The sequence below is a fragment of the Gasterosteus aculeatus genome, chromosome 9 (assembly GCF_964276395.1).
Source record: "Gasterosteus aculeatus chromosome 9, fGasAcu3.hap1.1, whole genome shotgun sequence".
Taxonomy (NCBI): Eukaryota; Metazoa; Chordata; class Actinopteri; order Perciformes; family Gasterosteidae; genus Gasterosteus; species Gasterosteus aculeatus.
In genome coordinates this window covers 12436851-12444019 of record NC_135696.1, presented here as the reverse complement: position 1 = coordinate 12444019, position 7169 = coordinate 12436851, and positions in this window count along the sequence as shown.

Here is a 7169-nt window from a genome sequence, read left to right as displayed (position 1 = left end):
CCATTAGGAGGAGGAAAGGGAGAAGTTGACTGAGGTGGATTATGAGCAGCGCGACACAGAGCAAAGACGCTTTGGACTAAAGGAAGACAGTGCAAACAAAATAAAGCAATCAGGAAAAATAAATGAAGATACACAGGAGCAGGTGTTTTGTCTGTTCTGCTTTGGGGGATAGGGAGAGTCATAATGAGTTAGAGGAAATATTCAATTGCTGACCATGAACAAACACAGTTAAGCAGACCAAGTGATTGCAATAAGTAGGCTTCTATAATCATATTACTCGTGCTAATTTAACTGCAAGGAACAACAGAAGCAGACGCCACATTAACTCTGAGTCTAGCTCGCCACGAATGAGATTCTCACTAATCAAATTTCCAGCATTTCTAAGTCTTTCTAAAGTGCTATTTTATTTTCCTTTCAACGTGGCTGGGAATAGTTTCTTCACGTGTAAATCAAATAGCAGTATAGCCACATTTTGCAGCGGCTCAGTAACAACAATGCATATTTAATGGCCGCAGATATACCAACATGTTTGCGAATAAAGAAGTGCAGATTCTGGCCGAGTGTACAAAGGGGAAAAACTACAAACAAAACAAAACATTATTTACAATTTGAAGGGAGCCGCAGTCAATGACTGCAGTGGTGGGTAAAGATCATCACAATGTAAATATACTCCTTTACAAATAGAAGATCTACATTCATAATCCAACTTGGGTTAAAATTGGGTAAGGAAAAAACAACTAATAGTACTTTGCATGCTTGAGAAGAAATAGGAATCATTTTTGGAACAAAAAAATAGATTTAAAGACATTGAGTTTTAATTCATGAAGGGGAATTTATTGAGGGAAAAAAGGATAAAAAGAAACAATTAATATGTGCAGTACATTCTCACCGATGCTGAATGCATAGAAGACCTGCTACTCAACATTTATAACAAAGAAAAGGAGCAAACGTGTGCTTTGGGTGATAACCAAGGGGGGTTTTATGACTATACATCTGACATGTACTGTCATGTACTCATTGCAGTGGGATATTACAAGATGTTAGTGTCCAATGTTAAGCACCAACTGCCATGACAGATTCCTTGCATCTCTAACATACTTTGGCAATAAATGTTCCTGATTCTGATTAGTATGGGATTTTATTTGGATTTTTTCTTAACCGTGCGTAATCCTGCATTATCACACAGCCCAGTGGGGGTCAGGGCCCTTCTGGGTGGCAGCTACAGCTCATTGGACGCCAGCTGCCATAGCATAACCCATTAAAGGATTCCTGTGCATTTAATATTTCAACCAAAATTGCACATTTTTCAATTTAACATGAGTAAATGTTGCTCGTTGTTAGCTGTAAGGAGGTGCTGTCCAGCTATGTTTCAACAAAGCTGACTTCCTAATTCTGTGTGCTCCTGCCTATAAGCATTACAAAATGTATCCAAGTGATGCAAAAGGTGAATCCTATGATGGAAATGTGCCTATTGTAGAAATTAGTTTTTCTATGTCTACGCAGTTCAGGTTTGCTTGTCCTAATTCTCTTGCATTTGTAGCTGACTGTCAGCAGTGGGGACTTTCAACTTCAGAAACCTTTGATGTGGCTTCCAGCCTGAAATGTCAGCGTGAAATTGAGGGTTTTTTTGTTGCCAAAAAGCAAGTGATGTTATAATGTCAATTTTAAAATGCTCCAGTCAAGGAAGTTATAATATAAAACTTGTATAGAACGGCTTATCTCAAGAGTTGAATTCAGTTAAGGTAAAAAAACAACATTAGACATTACTAACACTAACACATTACTTATTACTTTTTGTAACCAGCAAGTAGTTAAAGTTGGTGATGTGCAGTGCTAGAAGTGCCAGTATTGCATCCTTGTGGGTTACGCCGGAGTCAAAGAGAAACGCTCAATTCACTCACACCAGACGCACCAGTAACGTCTCCCTTTTTTCAGATGTGTCGCACCTCAGATTGTTCCACCCCTCACAGACTGGGTTAAGGGTGCACCTTTTGCTTTCTCATTGTTTGTCAATGTGTAGAACCTATTTGGTCTTGCCGTCACGAACTGCTGTGAAAAAGCACAGAGGGGAGGCGAGCAGCACCTCTGCCTCGACAAAGGGGACGTGCAGGAGACCACGGCTTGGATTTATGCTTATTCTGTCGTTGGTCTTCTTCTTCTACCCTTCTTATATTTTGCTTCTACCGCAAAAAACAATTCTATACATACTTAAACTGGCCAAATGAACCTTTTATGTGTTCGCTGTTCCCTACACATCTGTAGTTCTACATTATTTTTGGACATGAAAGCAGTTCAAATACTGAAAACCCATTGAAATGCTGTCAAAAAAGAAATTTCGAAACAACGAAACTGATTACTGTTTTCCTTTTAGTGTAAACATTTCTTAGTGGATAAGTGCACATGGTCACAAAAGTTAAAGTGTAATACTATTTATGCGAGAAAACGTAATGTAACAGAAGATAGAGTCATTTCGTAAGGGTCAATGTAATGTTTCAGTCAAGGTAACCCTAACGTTTGAATAAAGATTGATGTGGATGCCAACGTTTCCTTATGTTGGAAAATGTACGGCATGTTCATGTCTTCTCTCAATGCCTTTGTGGCGTTGGAATGTATTGTGCTCACTGTCTTGCTCACTGTGCACAGAGCACATTATTGGTATTGACAGTTGTCGTTAAATTCCAAGGGCAACATAAAGTTAAGGGATTGGGACAGAATGTGCTGTGGAATGTACAATTCCATCCATTTAAGATCTTGTATCTGTCATTAATAAATCAAAGCAGTTATGACAGTAACTGTCACCTTGGGAATAGCCAATAATGCAATCACAACTCTTAACACAACCATTTTGCAAACACACGATAATATTCCAAAACCAATTAGATCACATTAGATGTACCAACAGTGCAGTGTAAAGCAAACGAGTGAGCAAAAAGTTGCCAATTTACACATTCAGCAGATACAATATTAATAATTTGATGCTTTAACAGCTTTAAAAGCATTAAATCAGCTGTAGTGGCTGGAACCTGTGAAAACAAACTAAATAAACCAACAATGACTTTTAAAGTCTCAAAAGAAAAATCAATACTTCTGTTCTCTCCTGCACGTCAACGAGAGTTGTAGTTCCACAACCTGTTGCACAACGGGGGAACATTGTGCAACTACATTTCTTCATTGATATTACTATTGCTTTTAATAATACAGACATAGACACAACCATGACATACAGAGAATTCATTTTGCTTAAAACATTTAAGGTCTTCGGGTCTTGGCTGTGTGTGTGTGTGTGTGTGTGTGTGTGTGTGTGTGTGAGAAAGAGAGAGAGAGTGAGTAGTGTTGGATTCAATATTCATTAAATCTTCTCAGTCGGCTGACCTTTCCCTGCCTTCCTCCCAGAGTCCATGCTCCATTTGATTCAATAAGAAGGGTTCATTTTCAAAAGCAAACCTTCACTTACAGATACTTTCCCTGGAGGTATTGCTTTGTCTATAGAAAGAGGAAATAAGGCAAGGTGTGGATGAGACAGACAATGAGACAAAAGGGGCAGCTGGATATTTGAAGAACATTCTTAAATTCCAACACCATAATGGAGAAAAAATGGAATTAAGGGGAAATGAAAAAGAAGAAAGAATCCTTCATTAATCCCCGTGAATTGAATTATGCAGTCAGACCAATGTTTGCTGGCAGGAACGATTCACTATGTCGACAGGTGTGGGCTAAGCAATTGAACATGAAAGGCTGGACTAACTGAGGCATTTAAGTGTCCTAATGGTGGGAGACCCGGACAAAGTGACAATGACCATTTTTAAATCCTTCAGCACATATTGATTTGATTTGTCAAATCAGTGTCCGTTCTGTTTGTCTGTCCTTTTCTCATACCAAGGGGCTGAGATGCCCACCGACCGGAGCCGAACGCGTAGACCGCCGTGGGTGGCACAACAAAGGAAGCAGGAACAAACTGGGTGTGACTGTTTCTCCAAAAGAGCATCTTTGTCCTTAAGTGTCTATTTGTCAGAGGGCAGCTGAGGCCCGGGGCTGACTCCAGGGACACAACAGGGAAAATGTGGTTGTTACCTGACGGAGCATGTTGCTCTTGTTGACCTGATACCAGCAGGGCGGAGGAAGACTGTTGATTGGTAGGCGGACAGCATGCAGACATGCAGTTTTTAAATAAATATATATACACACAGTTATAATACTGTAAACATCAGATATAATCCTTATGATCAGCAACAAACGTCAGCGCACGTCCGAGGGCTTCCTGTTTCCCTTAGTGGCAATCCAGCAGATTTCTAAGAACCCGCTGTGTAATACAATCTGTCATAACCGTTTCACACAGTCCTTCGAGTGTCTGACTCTCCTGTAACAAGGTTGCATTGATAAGCGTTACTAATTGTTATCATTATATGTTATAATTGTGTTATCATTAGTTAAGGACTCGGACGATGACTCAATCTGTCACATCCTCGTTGAGAATAAAGGGGATGTCCTCTCATCTTCCTGATATCTCTTCTCTGCAGAATCACCTCTCCCTGCTAGCTTTTTTATTTTTAACACAAACTCATTGCCGTCCCTGTGGTGCTGTCTATCTGCATAACCATGAGGACATGCCACCACCTCACCGGTCTGTACTGACACAGGGACTATTTTTGTTTTGGCCGGATCAGTTTTCCACATAAGCCGTGTGCCTCCGATTTATATTGTTATTGTCTTTGCTTTGACCCCAATAACTCCCCCAAACCGTAACGTGATCAAATATAACACAATGGCCTCACATGGTTTCATTCGCCTTTTCCACCAATGATACCAAGAAATTGTTTTATACCATACTCTACACTTTATGTTCCACTGTAATGTTCAACGTGCGAGATGTTGAACTCATGCTATATTAGTTTTTGGTCAACTTGGTAAACCCATGTCCCTTCCCCAAAAGCAACATGACTCATGATGACACGCCCCTCTCGGTTGATGCCCCGCCCCCTACGCCAGACCCAGGCCAAAAGTCCCTGAGTCTGAATAACTGAGTATATACAACCAAAAAATACTTTATATCCACTTATTTTGAATACATTTTTCAATGTTCACGACCAGAACTTAAACTTTCAGGTTCATATTTTTTGGGCTGGATTTGGCTCCGTACTATGCTGGCTACAACTTTTTTCTCCACAGAATTCTTAGAAAGAATTTTAACATATGAAAGCAACCAGCTCTATACCTCCTCAGGAAATATACTGCCTAAACCCCACAGGTGCAGGACACTAAATATTCAGGTAAGAATGGTTTGTCATTTTAAATCAATCTTGACGGATGAATAGGTCAGCCCACACTGGCCTGCATTAGCTTATCCAATGGCACAGTATTCTCTCTACATCAAACGTTCTTCACAGCCCGTTAATTACGTTATATTTTTTATCTGCGATTTCCTAATAGTTGTTTTTTTCTCTGCGGAATATGGAAACTCATTTTAGTAAGATTCGTGGTAGGTTGGTTGGTTAATTTTTGTATATGGATGAGGCCTTAATTACCATGGCCAGGTTATGGTAATTGTTTTTCTTGTGTTGATCTGTAGCGTTGCCTCTATGGATGGCATAAATTAGAGATTGGCTGGAGATCAAAGCTTGGCAGTATGCTAATTAAACTCAATCTGGAAGCTAATGTTCATATGGCACACTAATTAACAAGAACATTTTCATTAATGCATGTAAAAGTCACACTTCATATCAAAGAGTTGGCCAACCAACGATCTACCTGATTGATCTGCTCTGCAGAGCTCGTATTCAATTCAATTCATTTTATTTTGTATAGCCCAAAACCGCAAATTACAAATTTGCCTCAGAGGGCTTTACAGTCTGTACACATACGCCATCCTCTGTCCCGAAACCCACACATCGGCACTCCCCAAAACAACTTCCCGATAAAAGAAAAAACCCTTCCAAGAGGAAAAAAAGGAAAGAAACCTTAGGGAGAACGTCGGAGGAGGGATCCCACTCCCGGGATGGACAGACTACAATGGATGCAATGTTTACAGAATGAACAATGTATAATACATGCAATTCCTATGACAGAAATTATTCAAATAATTGTGAGCAGCAAGCCGGGCGCACAGCAGGACCACTGCAGGAACAACCACCATCAGATAGAACCACCATCCACAGAAGCCTGTGGGGAGGGAGAGCACGAAGACTTTAGGAGAGGGTAATGTTGGTTTATGATTACAATAATATGATTAATATTTAAAATAATAATGATGATGATGGCAGCAGCAGGTGTCATCAGGGCCACGGCAGGTGTCAAGACCAGGAACTACGATCTACGGAGACCTGCTAGGGGAGAAAGCACAAACAAACTCCCGGAAAGAAGCTGAATTAGTCATGTGCATTAATAAAAGGTGGATGATTGTAGAAAGAGAGCGTGAGAGACGAGCTCGGTGTGTCCTCAGAAGTCCCCCGGCAGTCTAAGCCTATAACAGCTTAACTAAGGGCTGGTCCGGGCTAACCTGAGCCAGCCCTAACTATAAGCGATATCAAAGAGGAGAGTTTTAAGCTTTATCTGCAAAGAGCTGACCGAATGTGCACCCTGGACTCGGATAATTGTAGGGCGAAAACAGCTCCTTCAAATGCTCACGCTATTCATTTCCCAAATTCATTTGTGAGAATTGGATCCAGATAAACATTAAATGCTATCCAGTGGGGGAAATAAATGGTCATTTGCACATGTTAAGGTGTGGAGAGAATTAAATTTAATAGTTTGTTTATAAGAGAGTTCTTGTAAAGTTTGGGATGTCGAAGAGCCAGCAGAGTACAGTTTGATTGAAAGGATTCAGTTATCTTTAATTTATAAGGTGCCAGACCATCAATGGTTCAAAGAGAGAAGAGATAAGTAAAAAGCTCAGCAGCTGTAGGTGACCTTGCTTGGAGAGAGGTCAGGTAGATCGACGTGTGTCGGATACGGGGCTTCCTCCCATGTGCACTACTATCCCAGCCGTTCACCACACGTTGGTTCCTTTTAGATCGGAATATTATGGCTTAAAGGCACTTTGCTGAATGCAAACATAATATCACACACAACACCCTGTGAAAACGGTTGTACAATGTTGTATAATGTCCTATATGGCTCTTCAATAGCATTTCCATTGTTTTAATAGTGGGACATATAAACAGGATTTAAAGTAA